This window comes from Eleutherodactylus coqui, chromosome 13 (genome assembly GCF_035609145.1).
Source record: "Eleutherodactylus coqui strain aEleCoq1 chromosome 13, aEleCoq1.hap1, whole genome shotgun sequence".
Taxonomy (NCBI): domain Eukaryota; kingdom Metazoa; phylum Chordata; class Amphibia; order Anura; family Eleutherodactylidae; genus Eleutherodactylus; species Eleutherodactylus coqui.
The window spans coordinates 68,426,768-68,445,216 of record NC_089849.1 but is presented as its reverse complement, the minus strand read 5'-3'; the positions used below and the strand labels follow the sequence as shown (position 1 = coordinate 68,445,216).

Genomic DNA, 18,449 nt, shown 5'->3' with positions numbered 1-18,449 from the left:
TCCCCAGCTTCCTGTAGTGGTCTCACCTGACCAGTGGCGACGCACCTGACCAGGCCGCTGGGAACTGGAAGCCGGGGAGCGCTGACTAGGGGAAGCCTACGGAGGAAGTGAGGGGGAGCGTCGCATAGTATGAAATCCGGGAAAATACATGACGTGGCAGCATCAATGGTGGATTTATAGTAAAAACAACTTTTATTGCTCCATATTAAAAATATATACAGGCAACGTTTCGACTAGTGTAGTCTTTTTCAAGCCTGGCTCCATTAAGTTTAAAGTTAAGACTCCCAAGTCCTTTTTCATGTCAGTTTTGCCCAGTGGTTTCCTCCTACATTTTGTACCTGGGAGGGGTGACTAGTTTATGTGGAAGACCAACCCAGTTTAGGAAAGATATGTATCAAGATCCCGGACATAAAGTATCATGGTCCCAAAATTGTTGTAGATAGGACAGTGATTCTGTTGGCCCATCTGACCATCCTCAACACAGATGCCAATTGTAAGTAATCAAGTGCAAAATTTCCCATCCAGTATGGCAATATTATATCTCATAGCCAAATGTATTCATCAAAACTTAGCCCACACACGATGTTCGATGATGAAGAAACAAGAATAACATGTCAACAGGAAACCAGAGAAGAAGCCTATTAAGAGCGATTAAGATAGCAACTAGAGATGAGCGAGCATACTCGCTAAGGCACATTACTCGAGCGAGTAGTGCCTTAGTCGAGTATCTGCCCGCTTGTCTCTAAAGATTCGGGTGCCGGCAGGGGGCGGGGACCGGCGGGGGAGAGCGGGGAGGAACGGAGGGTAGATACCTCTCTCCCCCCCGCTCCCCCCTGCTCACCGCCGCAACTCACCTGTCACCCGCGCCGCCAGCCGAATCTTTAGAGACGAGCGGGAGGATACTCGACTAAGGCACTACTCGCTTAAGTAGTTAGCCTTAGCGAGTATACTCGCTCATCTCTAATAGCAACCCATCAAGATAGCATTACTTAAAAACATTCAATCTGTGTGTAGATCAATGCTTCCCAATCGGTGGCTTAGCACATGTGGCTGTATAGTCCCTTCCATTGTGATTGGGAGGAATCATAGACTGCAGACATGTCATAACTGTATGGACACTTTGTGCTAAGGCCAGAAATACGCTAAGTATATATGACCTCTGGGTTAGGATTACATAACAGGCCCTTTGCACTTCAGTCAGCACTTGTACCAGCATAATAGGACCGCATTTATAACATTTGTTTTTTTCTTTGGTTGTTTTATCTGTTCTTATTAGTAATTGGTTGTAAACTGATGATGTAGCACTAATTTGATTATGGTCATACAGTATCTTTGATCTAATACAGAGGTCTACTTTATACCTTGTAAGCTACATTCCAGTAAGTGAATGAGAACGACTAAACGATCGGTGTTTAAACCAAACAATCAGCGAACGAGCCAATGATCCTTTTCATGTTTGCATGAAATGAATGATAAGCAAACAAATTATCATTCATTGTTCAATCCTTGGCTGTATTAGGGTCCCTTAAGGACCAAGCACGGTAAATATATGCTCATTACATGAGCTTGGTCCTGGGCTTTAATCCCAGCCAATAGCAGAAGTACTGCGCAGGAGTAAAGCTTCTGCTCCTACAATCTAGCAGTAGGAGAGTAGAACCACCACATGGAAACTCTCTAAAAGGTGTCTGGTCCTTCAGGACCAAAACAGCCTGATCCTTAAGGGGTTAAACTCTAGGCAAGTTTTCATAATTGATCAAATGAATGTGACAGTCATGTAAGATATAAGAACTATTAATTCTTTCACTCTGACCCTTCAAATGTAAGTTTCCAAGGTGCTCTGTAGACTATAGGTCCTTAAAACGCCACTCCAGAGAAAATAAGTTTTTCCATCTCTGCACCCCACATCTGATTGTCTGTCACACTTTGGAAGTCTCCTATGTATACAATGAAGTCTCCTGTCAAATGCTTATCAGGCACCATCTTGATACTGAGATTTCTGCTTTCACTATTCTGTGCTAGCAATCGCATGATCTATTGGCACAGAATTACATGAGAGGCTAGAGTCTGTACCTTTTCTCTACAGGGAAAACACTGTGCTTACCATCTGTATTCTATGTTCACCTAAATATGCTACATACCATAAGTAGACAGTCAGGAGGATGAGCTGTGATCACCTCTATTAAAACTGTGTGACAAGAGCTGTGTGATCATCATCAGTAAAGAGTATTTGTGGTACACTCCATGTAATATCATCACAAGGTGGTTATGCTGACTGATAAATGTACTAGTTTGAGAGAACATAAACTCAAGTAAATCTGAACTGGCCAGAATTGGGATCACATGACCACCTGAGGAGGAGGGCTCCAGGAAATTGCAGAGAGAAAGGAATAACTAAGCAAAGTAATACTAGTTGATTTATATATACTGGGGGTGGGGATTAATAGTTACATAATGAATGAAAATAAATAACCAGGATCAGAAGCGTAACTTGAAGCTCCTGGGCCCCAATGCAAAACCTGTAATGGGGCCCCCAACTATAATGCTTTACTCATAGTACTGGGCTCCCTATATGGAGAAGAGAGGCCTTATAGGCCCCCTAAGGCTCCTGGGCTCGGGTGCAACTGCATTCCCTGCATCCTCTATAGTTACGCCCCTGACCAGGGTGGTCTTTTAAAGCAACATAAAAAAACAGAATGGCTACATGTTACTGGGCTCTATATGATAAGGTTCCAGAAGACACCCTCTTCCCTCTGACATCGCTTCTTGCTCTACAGCTATTTGCTGAAGTTTCATCTCATAGACTTCCTCTTTCTCCCCCGCTACATTTAAAGTACTTGGAATACAGGTAATATTGAAGTCCCTCTTCCCAATTAAAGCTGCCTCCTTCTGCATTTGGACCAGAAACCCGTGTAATCATCTGGAAGCTCTCAGTATCATCTGCGAAGTGAATGCAGGATGCAGGAGGCAGGCAGAACAGGTAGCCTGTGAAGTGAAGCCTCAACCAATTGCTGCAGAGCAGGAAGTGATGTCAGAGAAAAGTGTGCCATTTCAAAACTTTCTCTATAGAAACCAGTAGCTATTGTGTTATTTCTTGTGATGTTAAGAACTAATAGTGTACAGAGAAAACATGTATGTGAGGCATCAAAGTGCTAGAAATAATAGCCCTAGTATGTTACATGAACAGATTTGCTCAACTTTACTGATTAGGAAAATTTGCCTGAAGTTTCATCTCAAGCTTAAATAGTTTTAAGAACTCTGTTTGAAGACTTTAGCTGTAAGCAATTATCATTCGTATGGTCGATTATTACAATGGTCAGTCCTACAGTCATCCAGCACCCACAATTGAGCTGGATGGGACTCAAAGTTTTAGCCAATAGTTGGTGGTTCAAAACCATTCTACATACTTTTTTGAAAAGTGTTATTTATAGTCTTGATACCTTAGATTAATTCCATCTCTTTACTAACAAAAGAACAGATCATTCCAGACACCATATAAGAGAGAGGATAGCAGGTTCCACCAAGCAGTCATTTTGGTGGGTACTAGAGATAAGCGAGTATACTCGCTAAGGCACATTACTCGAGTGAGTAGTGCCTTAGCCGAGTATCTCCCCGCTTGTCTCTAAAGATTCGGGGGCCGGCGGGGGGTGGGGAGCGGCGGGGGAGAGAGGGGAGGAACGGAGGGGAGATACTCGGCTAAGGCACTACTCGCTCAAGTAATGTGCCTTAGCGAGTATACTCGCTCATCTCTAGTGGGTACCTTACATAGATGTGGTGAGATGGAACTTGATACTGATTATATAAGAATGGTTGGGTTGTGGAATCCGTCTCAACACCTAATTATTGTTGTTCAGAAGTGTGATGAGGTTTTATGTTGGCATATCCTGTCTCAATGTTCTCGTTTTACACTTAACTATTCTTGTCTAGGTATCAGTCCCTCCTACTCAACTATTAAAGGGCACCCGGTGACAGAGGCTATATATATACACACCCCTACATACAGTGGGTCTGGAAAGTCTTCAGATCCTTTACATTTTGTTATGTTGTGGCCTTGTGCACTGGATACCCCATAATAACAAAGTGAGAACAGAATGTTAGAAATCTTTTTAATTTGCAGAAGGCCACAACATAACAAAATGTGAAAAAAGTGAAAGGGTCTGAAGACTTCCCAGACCCACTCAATATTTTAAATATATGCATATATACTTACTTTGAGGGGTTTTCCCACAGCAGAAAGTGAGGGTACTTTGGTGGCATGTTGCTAGGATACGGCACTACTTTCTGAATTTCTGATTGGTGAGAGTCCAAATGTCCCCCAGCCATTTTTTTTCTGTACAGCAGTGTTCCCAACTACCAACTGTGCAGTCAATTGCTATTCTGCCCTACTTACTTCAATAGAGCTTTGTCACAGTTCTCTGCACATCCTGTGCATTAATGCAGTAAATCATGTAAAACAGTAAAAAAATGCTTTTTGCACCACACGAAAAAAATGATAAAAGTTAAGAATGGCTAAACTTGTAAAAAAAAAAACTTGACGTCATAGTGATTTGTCAGAAGTACTGATGGGTGAGAGTTCAAGTGCCGAGACCCCTACTGATCACTAAAACAAATGAACAGAAGCACTTAGCTGAGCACTGTGACTATTCAGCGATCAGTGGGGTCTCAGCACCCAGACCCCCACGCATCAATATTTGATCACGGTGACATCAGAAGTCTTTTTTTCAAAGTTTAGTTAGATTTGTATTATTTAAAGATTATAAAGGAAAAACACTATAGAAAAGCTACATTAACTGGGAAACTGAATTTACGCCCCGGGTGAAGATAAGCCTAGCTATGACTCTGATTGGATATTTATTGGTAGATCTTACTAAATTCAGTGGGATCCATCAGCTATCTAATGATGACCCATGATCCCTCCCAACAAGGAACAAAATCGGACAGGTTGAATTTTCAGTTGTTTTGCTTTTCCGAGAGATATGCGGTACCGGAGGTAGCGGCCAATTGTTTGTTCCACTTGCTCTATTGGGATAAAATAACTATTCCCAATGGGGGGGGGGGGGTATCTGTGGGTAGACCAATCATTCTTATTAAAGTCCCTCTCGGGGTGCATTCACACGATTGAATTGGTGCGACTCGCAACACGCAGCATGCAGACACTCCGTCCATGTGCTGTGCAGGAGACCGCACATCTGCATGTTCTATTCTTGTTCGATACTCGCACGACAATAGAACATGCTGTGATTTTTTCAGGTAGTATTTTCATGCGAGTTTCAGAAGTCTCGGTCTGTACAGAACAGGCTTTCATACATCGGGTCACCCCCTACTTCCTAGTCTGTAAGCTCTTCACCCCTTTGCGCATCAGTTTCATACTGTATGTTATGCTTCCCCCAACTAGTAAAGCATTGCGCAATATGTTGGCACTCAGCAAGTAATGATTATTATTGTCCCAAAGGGAGGACTCCCCTCAACTCTAAATACCTTGATAGAATAGGTGAAGACATTTCTTTTTTCTCTTCTTCACCAAAATTTCACTGTTTTGGGAATAAAGTTTTATTTATTTATTTATTTATTTTATGGACACTATTTATATTGTCTTTTTTATTAACTGTAACTAGGGCTTAACTTTGGAGTAGGGGTTATTCTTCAAACATTCTCAAAAATCCTGGAAAATCATGCTAAGGCTTATTTTCAGGGTAGGTCTTATATCCAGGGAAACAGGGTATATGCCAAAAATGGTAAAGATTTGGTAAAGGATAATTCTACTCCTAGCAACATTTCACCGTTTATGTCTCAACACAAAGTTCAGTGACTTTGCAAATACTTTATTTTTGCACTGTTTGGAGTTGTTTTGTGTTTTTCCTGCATTTATGTAGATAGCTGCCAAGATAATGGTGTGCTGGCTGCTCTTCTAAAGACAGAACAGTTTATCTCTACTCCACTGCCAGGCATGTGACTTAACAGCTGAGTTCTATCTGTAGAAGGTTCTATTCACATCTGCATTGTGACTCCCATTTGTAAAGTAAAGCACCGCTTTGCTAAGACACATGCCCAGTGCACCTTATGGCCCCCAGAGTGAAGTCTGCTGTTTTCCATTATTTAGATGGCTTCAATATCGCTGCATTCTGCGCTATTCTTGCATTGAATGCTGACAACATTTCTGACAGCAAATCCAAATGGTGTGAACTCAGTTTAAGCCTCTGTTCATATCTGAGTTGTGTACCCTATAATTGGGTCAGTGTTTCGCATTAATACCCTTTTTCCCTGAAAATAAGACATACCCTGAAAATAAGGCATAGCATGATTTTCCAGAATTTTTGAGGATGCAAAATGATTTTTCAGGCTTTTTGAGGATGCTTGAAATAGAAGCCCTACTCCAAAATTAAGCCCTGCTAACAGTTAATTAAAAAAGTCAATTTAAATAGTGTCCAGGCAGCTATACATGAAAAAAAGTTAAACCTTTTTGAACAAAAATTAATATAAGACATTGTCTTATTTTCAGGGAAACACGGTATTTGTATGTTAAAACCAGAAGTGGGTATAAAACACGGAGGAGGTGCAAATCTTTCCATTTCAGTTTTTCTCTATGTGTTTTCCCCCTAGTTCGGCTGACAAATCAGTGTGAAAGTGGCCTAACTGTAATATAAGTTTCCACTGCACTACGCTTACTGGAAACCAGCAGAATTCAGAAGATACCTTTAGATAAAAATGTAGAGGAAAACATGAAACGAACTTCATAAGAAAAGCTAAAGATTTATAGAGTTACATCATAGAGTTTAGCAGTCGGGTTGTAGAAAATGGCTTTAAAGATGCGATGTTTGTCCGATAATCAGGGCTGTATTTACAGGTGGTGCTGCCCCAGGTATGGAGTCTGAATGCGCCCCATATAAGGCTGGGTTCTCACTGTGATATACTCTGCCCCCAACTTTTTCATCCTGTGATTTGAAAAGGACATTCAGAACCCTGGATGGAGTCCAAAGGTGTCTCCATTTGACATGGTTTCCATTATTTTCCATTTTTTTTCTTGAAGACATGATAGTATTGTCAAATACAATGTTCGGTCCTCCAAAAATAACTAGCTAAAGTCTGTGGTGCTATTTGACTCACTAAAGTCTACAGTTCTGTTGGGGGTTCTGCCGGAATACCATTTTTGGGGAATCAGATGGAACCCCGGGATGGAAATTCATATCATAGTGAATCACACTTTGTGAATGAACCCTTATTCATACTTTTGAGAATGGACAACATGGACAGTCTAAAAATATGCATAAATTGGCATGCCCTATACTTTGCTACCGTAGAACAGACCTCCTAAACAAATACTCATACCAGACCCCATAAATACAGACTCTCAGATCTGACTCCCCCTTAGTAAGGACTTTACATCAGAGTTCCCTCAAAACAGACTTCAGACCAGATATATGGATTCTCACATCACCCTGTTCCCGTGTTCTTACTCCCTGAACACGACATCCGGGAGATTTGCCGGCATCCGTGAGTTTATGACAGCGAGGTGGGTTATGAACTCTTCTGTGCTGAACTCTGGATGTTACCAGCACACAGACAGCTGTGTGCTGGTTTTATTGCTGCTAAACTGCTTAAGAGCTAGATGGTCAACAGCACTACGTTTACACAAAGATAATAAAACATTAATGATAGCTGTAAGGTGAAACCCCTGAAAAGAAGCGACTAGTGAGCGACTTATCACTCAGCAAAAACAGGCAGACGTTTATCTATGAACGACTACCTGTTCACAGTGAATAGAGGTGTGTGGCTGGAAGAGATCTACAGTGTGCTCCGCCTCCATTTATTGAACGACTATTGCAAAAGGTAAAAGCAGAGGAGTGACAGTCATCCCATGTAAAAGTACCCTTGGCTTACCTCAGCACACTACTATGAGCGACACATCCAATTATCATGCAGTCAGAGTTTAATAAAAATAGAAGTGGATGGTCCCATACATGTTCCATTGGCTATAAATCTGGTGACCAGGCAGGCCGTGGAAGTGTGGCAATGTTGTGGAGACATTCCTGGGTGTACGGCTGAGCATTATCCTGCTGGAAATGCCTTTTGGAAGACGCCATGAGAGGAACACATGTGGCTGCAGGATGTCCAGAACATATCGCTGAGCTGTAATTGTCCCTCATACCACTATTAGGGGTGACTGACTGTTGTATGCGATGGTTCTCCCAGACCATCACACTAGCAATGGGGACAGGATTGAGGCACTCACCCCCAGGTCTCCAGACAAAAAACACATCCATTGTCAGTGCCCAAACTAAACCTTGATTCGCTGCTGAGGGCAACCTGGTTCCACTCAGTAGCAGTCCAGTTTTGTGGTTCACAAAAATACTGTAAACAGAGGCAACGTTGGATGAGTGTCAAAAACAGCACACATAATTGGCACCATGAGACCAAATGTCATTCGGCCAAGTGCCTGGAAATGGTTCTGACAGACACAGGGGTGTAACGATGAGCCACCTATTTCCTGGATGGCAGATAATGAAACAATTGGAGCTGCTCGGGTTTGTCGGATGATCAGACGATCCTCTTTACTGGTGGTCTGTTGAGGACATCCTGAGCCTGGTGCCCTTGTAGACGTGCCTCACGCATCTAATGGTCCCAACACCTCGTAACAGTCTGGTCAGAACAGCCATGGAGGTGGACAATTCGTAAATATGGCCATCCAGCCGATACCAATAATACGCCCCCTCCCAAACTCTGTTAACTGGGTGAAATCCCTATTGTACCGTTGAGACGTCTAGTGGTCAACAAGCTCTACATAAGCGGGAAAAGAGGTCACACAAGGAGCCTCCGAGAGCCTTTTTAAAGGCCAAGGGTGGAACTACTTTTAGAGCCTCCAGTGACAAGTCAGTTGATCTAAATCACACCACAATTCTCATCATTTGCATATTTGCCTTCATGCCGAGTTTTGCAGAAAAACAAAAATTCCTTTTAGGGGCTGGATTGCGTTTGACAAAAAGTGTAATTGTCAGTACACAACATAAAACATGCAGGAAACCCACACATTAGGAAAACAGAGTGACACAATAGACAGAAGACAAGAGCGACTTCCTCTAAACAACATAAAGAAGTGTATGTACAGTTTGGGACTTTTCCACCCAGATACTCTAGAATATTTTTTAAAAACCCATTTAAAAAATTCCCATCATGACACGCTCCTGTGCTTTGTTTACTATTATACCTTCTATATTCTCTTCTGAAATATGTGTCTAATCTCCCACGTTATATAGACCTTGCTGCTATTTTATTTTTTACTTTACTTTTTGTTAGGAATCCCTTTTGGTTATTTTAAATTTTCCAAGGGGCTATGATACTGCCAATCCCTTCTTATAGATAGAGAACATGGATCACTGAGAGGTGATGGGTGGTGTAACTATAGGGGATGCAGGGGATACGGTTGCACTTGGGCCCAGGAGGATACTCTCTTTTTCCATATAGGAAGCCCAGTACTACGAATAAAGCATTATAGTTGGGTCCCTGTTACAGCTTTTCCTATGGGGCCCAGGAGCTTCGAGTTACGCCTCTGCGTTAAGGGGTTAAGAGAAGTTGAGGGGCCCCAGGATAAACTTTTATACCTGGGCCCATGAGCCTTTAGCAATGCCCCTGATCCCAAGGCTGTTTTAACACTTTAGTCCATAGTGCAAGTTTCATGACTTCCCCTTGTCCAGCTGGATATCCTGTGGACTGACCTCTGGTTCTAGTACTGACGCCCGCTGTACTAACCTGTACTGCCACAACACCTGGGCTGACCACTGACTCTAGATTGGTACACTCAATGTAGGAAGGTTTACCCCCTATCACTTTCTGAAAATGATGCCCCTGTCATGGATCCTAGTTAAAGCAACCCTCATATACTATGTGCGCCTCTGGCTATGCATAAGCCGGTGGTAGGAAAGTAAAGCTAAGTTCTTTCTTAACTTTTTGCCTGCTTCGAGATATCCCAAAAAAAGTGGAGTGAGATGATGAACTATGAAAGAAAAAACATGTATTACTCTATTAGGTGTTGAGTAAGGCAAGATCTTTCTTTTCTGAAACTGGTGATCTCAACCCACTTATCTTGAAACTTATGGAAATGGGCAAGAAGGTAAGGAAGGACACAACTGTGGGCTTTAAACCACTGATATTTGTACCAAACAGGGCACATGCCAGTGGGTAACTACACTGTCCTCATGCTTTTCATGCACAGTATATGATCATAGTCTTGGTGATACCTTCATGAAATGTAGGGGTTACCTACCTTGAAAAAGTTGAGAAACACTGCTTTACAATACAACAAACTTGCCCAGTCTTTGTCTTTTCCACTGATATGCTCAATTTTCAGTGGCATACCAATAGAGCCAGTGTTACGCATCAGATTTTTTTGGGGGGACAACTTATCCAAAAATCATGGGCAACCAACATTTTAACACACATACTGAAAAACTATTAAAAAAATTAAAAGATATGATATACAAAAGTCAGAGCCACCTTGAATAACTTCTGAATGAAAAGAGATACAAGTATGAAACTTTGTAAAACTCGTAAATGAGTGGGGAAAACTTTTTGCAGCCAACCTGAAAGGGTCCAAAGACCCTCTGCCTTCTTATATACCTAAAATGTGCATGGTCTGTTCATTTATTACCCTTTATCCTATGGATATAATTTGTGATACAGTTAATACAGAGGGTCATTGATACTGACACTTGCTTTTTACGGAAATACTGGCTGCTCATTGTGTTTGTATTTTGCTTGTGAGACTATAAGAACCTCCCCATTTGAGAAGAGATGCAAGATATGGTATGACCCAATTAATAAAGATTTCCCACCATTTGATGTCTGCGTGATATGCTTATATCTTACCATCTTCTACATTTCAGCTGTAATCCCAATAATACTATATACTTATTCCATATAAAGATGTAGCAGAGTCAACTTTGTCATTTAGGAATGACAACAGTGCCAAGTAATGATTCACTTGTGTGCAAGGTGTATTGAGCTGCGTGTTGCCTTACGTAATACTAGTCATATTGACGATAACACCTGTATCTGTACCTGTCGCTTCCTGGAAAATACACACGTTATGAGATACAGTAAAAAGATAGAAGAAAGTAAATGTACAGTACCTGCTATTTGACGAGGATTTTGGCTTTGCTGCAGTTTATGGACTGATGTGGACTTTGGCCCTTAAAGGAGACGACTCGCACACGGCCACATTTACTAAGCTGTAGTGATGGTGTCACACTGTATACAGCTATGGGACTTGTGTGTCATAAGAGATACGCTGCCAGAGCTCTGCATTGCTGGTGAACCCGCTCAGGCCGTCTCCTGTGAAGCCACAGATAGAAGATCCCTGCAATAGGAACTGCTGATGAAGACACATAGCCGCCTTGATCTATGTAGAGGGAAGAAGGGTTTTTTGGCAGGGAGTGGCAATATTGCATAACTCCCAGCATAAAACGGACCGCTGTTATGAAATAGTATAACACAGCATGGTGGGAAATACACAGAGGCTTCCCAACCAGAATACCTGCATTGCATCTAATTACACAAGGTGCTGCAAAACCGCTCCGCCGTGCAATTATATGGGATAATAACATGAACACTCCTTTCTGCAAGGTTTCCTTCATCATAGTGCAGGTCCTTATCCTTCATGGCCTCAATGGCCCAAAGGAGAGGTCATCACATAAAGCACAGGAAATATTATACAGGGTGTAGTCAAAAAATCTAATCCAGCGCTATATCTCAGTACTGGTGTCCAGTATTGAAATAGCAACAGTGTACTTGGATAAGAAGCCATGGATGCGCTACATGATGGTATGGTGCACTGGCCCCCGGTAGACCCTGGAACATGGATTTCAATTTTGTGTTGTTACTAGAGATGAGCGAGCATACTCGCTAAGGGCAATTACTCGAGCGAGCATTGTCCTTAGCGAGTACCTGCCCGCTCGGAAGAAAAGATTCGGGTGCCGGCGGTGGGGAACGGAGGGGAGATCTCTCTCTCTCCCTCTCTCCCCCCCCGCTCACTCCCGCAACTCACCGCTCACCCACGCTGGCCCCCGAATCTTTTCTTCCGAGCGGGCAGGTACTCGCTAAGGACAATGCTCGCTCGAGTAATTGCCCTTAGCGAGTACGTTCCCTCATCTCTAGTTGTTACCGTTGTAAGAGATAGAGAGTAAAACCCAACAGCAAAGTTGAAGAGTAGCACGTGAGAAGCAGGGATCCGCTTTCCGCATCTCTCCAAGTCCTGGGAGACCGCTGTTATGAAGTAAGGAAAGTGTACTTTAGCCCTGACGAAGGCAGATTTGAGTGACTCTTCTGCGAAGAGAAATGGAGTTCAGGTCAAGAAATTAATCATTACAGAATTTTGGACCTAAATCAGATTATATGGTTTAAAGATTCACTTTAAACTAGTTTGGCACCTTTTTGCATGGATATGGCAAAAGTCATTGAATATGAATGAATATCATGTAGGACTCCCTCTAGCCCAGTGAAGTACCACTGAATGTGGTACTGATTCCACAAGTGGATGGAAGATGTCTGGAGAGATGTTGAGCCATTCCGTCTGGATAGCCATAGCTCCGTGGCATTCATTGGTGCAGGATCTCAGGTGCGAATGGACCTCTCCACCACATCCCATAAATACTCAACTAGACTTATGTCGGGCAAATGTGCAGGCAACAACATTCATAGGAACTTGGGTCCAGAGGCACTGTGCATTATTTTGCTAGAATACCCCATCATTGTGGGGGCACATGAAGTCCAGGAAGGGCTGCAAATGGTCACCAAACAGTGAAATGTAATGGGCACTGGTCAATGACGTGTTTAGACAGACCAGTGGACCCAGCCCATGCCATGAGAACTCCACACCAGTATGGAACAACCACCAGCCTGGACAGTGCCTGGTTGACAACTGGGGTCCATGGCTTCATGGGGTCTGCACCACACATGAACCCTACCAGCAGCCTGAAACAATTCACACCATGACTCGTCATACCATGCCACATGTTACCAGTCCTCTAGGGTCCAGTTAGCTATCACACAAGCCCAGGTGAGGCACTGTGCCCGATGTTGTGGTGATAACAGGCGTCTGGTGGGTCTTCTGTTCCCATAATCCATGGAAGCTAAAGGCCACCTCACTGACCTGTGGGATATATATGAGGGGCCTCCTGCACAGAAAGTGGATGTGATTTCTGCTGGAGTTGCTTGTATGTTTGCGTGGACAATTCTAGCCCAATGCCATCAGTCGTGATCAATAGGCACTCTTGCATTGTCCACTGTGGGTGGTAATGCTTTCTATGACGTATTCCACGTACACACGTGACACTGTGTATCGAAAAAAGTTATAGTCCCATACAACTTTCGAAACAGAGAGCCCCATCCATCTGGCACCTACTATCACTTATCATTTGAACTTTAGTCATTCACATCACCTTGCCATGAAAATGCTGGTCAGTGTTCACCTTCACTCTAAAGATAACTCTTCACACTTTATAGAGGAGTGGACGTTTCTAAGATGTCCCCTGAGGTAACGCCACTTCATAATTTACATACTGCTATCCCGTGATTTGTACTGTATAATAATGTATTGCAGCCCAGAGGGTCACAAAAGGGCAAACTTTTGTTGTCAGTCAGGTCTATAGACAGGTCACTGTATGTGTAAGGAGTATTTGCCAGAGCATAGGCTGAATGTATACACCAAATGCAGTGCGAACAAGGCCTATAGAAGCAGAATTGGCTTGCACCCTTAGGCCTCATGTCCACGGGCCTGCACTGTTTCCCCGTGCAGAATCCTGCAGCGGATTCCACCCGGCCCGCAGACATGAGGCCAGAAAATACATTACACTTACCTGTCCGGACACTGCGGGGCTCTCCTCCGTGCAGGCTGGATCTTCTTTCTTCTACATGGCGGATGCGCTCGGGACGGTGGCGGAGTGCCACGCGCAAGGCTTCTTCATATGAAAACAGCCTCGCATCACTTCGGGGATGAAGGGAATCCACCGTCCGGCTGTCACAGGTTTGCAGAGTTTCTCCCATTGCTTTCAATAGGGCCCGCACTGCTGCAGGATCCACTGCAAGAAATGCTGTGTCTAAAGTAAAACTGGAGTGGATGTGGCAAATAATATTTTGTACCAGGGGTATTCAGTCTCTGTAAAGTAGGAACTTATGTAGTTGTGCCAAGATGCACAAGGGCTCTGATCGCCCCAATAGCTGGCCTTGCTAGAGGAAGTTGTGACTGCTGCAGGGCATGTAGTATTACAGGACAGCCCATCACACGAACAGCTGTCCTGTAATAACAGAGTAGCAGAAGGTCCGCCAGATGACTGCTGTTCTTCCATTCCAGTCACTTATTAGAGCATATGAACATCATAGTCATCTTGGCACAACCGGTCCCGTTCTTCAGTGACCGCAACAGCCAATCAGAGGTCACAGCATCACCTGTCTGCACTCCTGGCATCATGGCACCCAGGATGTGAGTGCTGATGCCAGGAGTTCGGACGGTGATCCTGTGGCTTCAGATTGGCCACAGTAGTCGACTGACTTCCGACGGTCGGGAACAGGGCAGTGGGGGCTGCTCAGCTGGGTCCTGGAGGGTCGAAGACAGGCGAGTTTGCTTTCTTATTTTTCCTCTTATCTCATGCTCAGCCTTGTTTTTTTTTTTTTTGCTGTACCAGAATAGCAGGTTATTCTCTATCTACAGGAAACTGAAAGGACTGCTAGTCACTTTCAATGGGACGTTCTGCTCAGCCATTTTCATAAGCCCATTGAAATGAATGGAGTGCTGACCGTGCATCCTTGGCCAGCGCTCCATTCAGCGTGACGTCACTGCGGAGGGAGAAGAGACCCCCGTAGTGACATGAGAACGGAACATCACAAGTCCCGTTCTCCAGATTAGTAAGACCTCCACCAATCATCAAGTTATTCCTTATCATGAGGATAGGGGATAACTTGCTTTCTTGTAAACCCCTTTAAGAAAACCTAATTTAGCTGTTTTTTTTTTTGTCATGTGCACACTAGAGGGAGACATAGTCCACAATATTTTAAAGAGGAATCAAGTAAATCAATAGATGGGCGCAGAAGGTAACCAGCACAAAACCCATGCAGAAACGGACTTGCTGTGCAGAATTTAAATCCGCGACATGACAATTATGTTGCCATCTCCATTGCGGAATTCACCCCCTCTCAACGAGGGGTGAATTCCACACAAGAATTCGTAATGAAACCCGCACCAAATGGTGCGGGTTTGGAGGCAGACATTCCGCGGCTTATCGGCAGCAGAATGGCAGAATGGCCACTGTTAACATTCTGCTGGAAATCAGCCCCGTGTGAGTGCAGCCTTATACTGTATTGCTAAGCTCGTTTATGACCTGTAGGGATCAGCCACATCTTTGATTTGCCTACAGCTCCTAACTCTTCCACATTTAGGCTGCTTACACATGGGCGACAAAATCGCGCAATTTTCTCATGGCGCGACAGTGCTTTCTAATGGGTTCCTTCACATTTGCGATGTTTTCTCTAATGCTATGTTGCAGGGGAAAAAATATATATATAAAATCGCTGTATGCTCTATATTTGAAGAACCAATGCAATGGCTGTGATTGGTTCTTCTAGTGCTACTCAGCCAATTAATGAATGAACCAATCAACAGCCAGAGCGTTGTGGAGGCGGGATTCATGAATTGGCTGAGCCGCGGCATTGATTGGCCAATTCATAAATCCCACATTCACTATGCGGATGGTTGAGCAGAGTTTGAAGAACCAATCAATGCAGAGCTGGATGAACCAATCACAGCCCTCTCATTGGTTCATCAAGTGGTGCACTGATTGGTTCATCCAGTGGTTCGCCAAGTGCTACTCAGCCAATCAGAACCATCACTTCCTGGAGGCGGGATTTATGAATCCCGCAACCAGTAAGTGATCTACTGTAGGCGAGCGGAGCTTCGGATAGCACCAGGAGGACCTGGACCAAGCCTGCTAGGTAATGCAGCTAGGGCTTATTTTAGGGGTAGGGCTTAACCTTCTCACGATAAAATCATGCGATTTTATCTCTGGCAGTAGCGAATTTTTATAATAAAAATGCATTACTAGCGCTACAAGATTGCAGTAACACAGCTGCGATATCGCCGCAATTTTGTAGTGGCAATATCGCTGTCAGCCAAGTGAAAGAGGCCTTAAAGAATTATTTTACCATGCTGGGTGGATTATGGCTCTGATAACACCAGCGGCGGACGCGGTTAGCCTCAGTTGCATATTCCACTATTTTTACAGGAAAATTAGCTCTGCATACGGATAGCGCAGCAGACCCCATTATAAGTCAACTGGCTCAATTGGGTGCCACCAGTTTCTGTTGTGCCACGAATCCAGAAGTGCATTGTAACTAACACAACACAGATGTGAAGAGAGTGTAAGGGTCCATGGGTGTATGCAGTTACACCCAATATTCTGAGGTGAAAATAGCATCAAACAGCACCCACATCCATGTGCCGTGCGAACGGCGAGGGTAGTGGACACAGAAATCTTTAAGTCGCAAGAAAATGTGGCGCCCATCAGTCTTTCTTGTATAAGGAGAGATCTGTCAATCACAGTGAGCAAAGTCAACAAACGCATGGGGGGGGGGGGGTTGCCCATTGGGCAAATCTCCCCCAGGGCCAGCTTATTATACTAGCCACAACCCAGTGTATACGGTAGGATATGCTGCTGTCACTTAGGCCAGTTTCACAAGAAAAAGCAGCGTGAACAACGATGCTGTATCGCAATCGCCCGTGTGAAACTACCCTAACCCATGCTGCCCTCCGACACGATACGTAACCGATAGCCCTACCCATAGTCCACCAATATTTTTATAACCCTTTTTTAATCTAGAGATTTATTATAAGGGTGCGTTCACACAGCCAATAAAATCAGGCGAGTTTTGTGCGTTGCAAAGCGTTATGCTGGGAGATGGAAAAGTCGCAGCATGCTCTATTTCCGTGCAAGTCTCGCACGGCAATAGAACATGCAGATGTGCTGTCTTTCACGCGGCATACTGACAGTGTCCATATCCTGTGTGATGCGAGTTGCGCCTGTGAATGCACCCAGAGTCAGAGAGCATCCTAATGTTTCCACACCATCTCATCTGTATGCAAGTGATTATTTGTGAATCATAGAATGGTAGAGTTGGAGGGGGCCTCCAGGGTCATCGGGTCCAACCCCCTGCTCAGTGCAGGATCACTAAATCATCCCAGACAGATATTTGTCCAGCCTCTGTTTGAAGACTTCCATTGTAGGAGAACTCACCACCTCCCGTGGTAACCTGTTCCACTCATTGATCACCCTCACTGTCAGAAAGTTTTTTCTAATATCTAATCTGTGTCTCCTCTCTTTCAGTTTAATCCCATTGCTTCTAGTCTTTCCTTGTACAGATGAGAATAGGGCTGATCCCTCTGCACTGTGACAGCCCTTCAGATAGTTGTAGACAGCTATTATGTCTCCTCTCAGCCTTCTTTTTGCAAGCTAAACATTCCCAGATCCTTTAACCGTTCCTCATAAGACATGATTTGCAGACCCTTCACCATCTTGGTAACTCTTCTCTGAACTTGCTCCAGTTTGCCTATGTCTTTTTTAAAGTGGGGTGCCAAGAACTGGACACCATATTCCAGGTGAGATCTGACTAAGGGCTTATTCAGACGACCCCTCCCATTGCAAATAGTGCCGAAGGGCGGAGAGGGGATGGAGAGGGGGCAGGAGCTCAGTGAACTGCTCCTGTCTCTTCCAGACTTCTCCCCCTGCAGAGAGGGACGCCGTATATCGGCCGGTGTGAATACCCGGCCGATATACGGTCATCTGAATAAGCCCTAAAGAAGAGTATTGGGAATAATGACCTCACGTGATCTAGACTCTATGCTTCTCTTAATACATCCCAGAATTGTATTTTCCCTTTTGGCTGCTGCATCACACTGTTGACTCATGTTCAGTCTATGATCTAGCTTCTATGAGAAGCTTTTATCAATACAGTGCTTTATTTTGCATGCTTACAGTAACACTGGATATGCGGTGAATGGCCACTGTATTAGAGACAGCATCTAGTAGCACATTAAGCATTTGTGTGCGCCTGCTGCATTTTTGCAGAATGAACAATGCATTTTTGCGCGTGCATCAGCATATTTAACTGGTCGTTTTGACCCTGCAAGGCAAGAGTAGTCACTGAAGAAGAATTTATTTAAAATTTACTAACTTTATTATTGAAATTTAAAATCTAAAAATGGACAGAACAAAACATATATTCTTAATTGAGGTGTTAGGGAAAACCCTTCACTCTGTAATCCAAAGGAGTCTCTTGTCAATGACCCCGCTATCTAATGGATGATAGGTGTTAGAATCCCAGGTCCATATTTAGGAGGTGCATGGATTGACACCCTTCCCTTATTAAGATGCGGTCATAGAATTGAGTAGGGTTTAACCTACCTCCTGCTTATG

General features: G+C 43.8%; 1 protein-coding gene across 1 annotated transcript in view; it reads right to left on the bottom strand.

The window, feature by feature from the left end:
* UNC13D (unc-13 homolog D) overlaps positions 1 to 11,370 on the bottom strand; it is a 68,584-nt gene extending 57,214 nt beyond the window's left edge. The window contains exon 1 of the mRNA XM_066587930.1: positions 11,121 to 11,370. The gene's annotated coding sequence lies outside the window, so the exon portion shown is untranslated. The remainder of the gene's footprint in view (positions 1 to 11,120) is intronic.
* Positions 11,371 to 18,449: the final 7,079 nt, after the last annotated feature.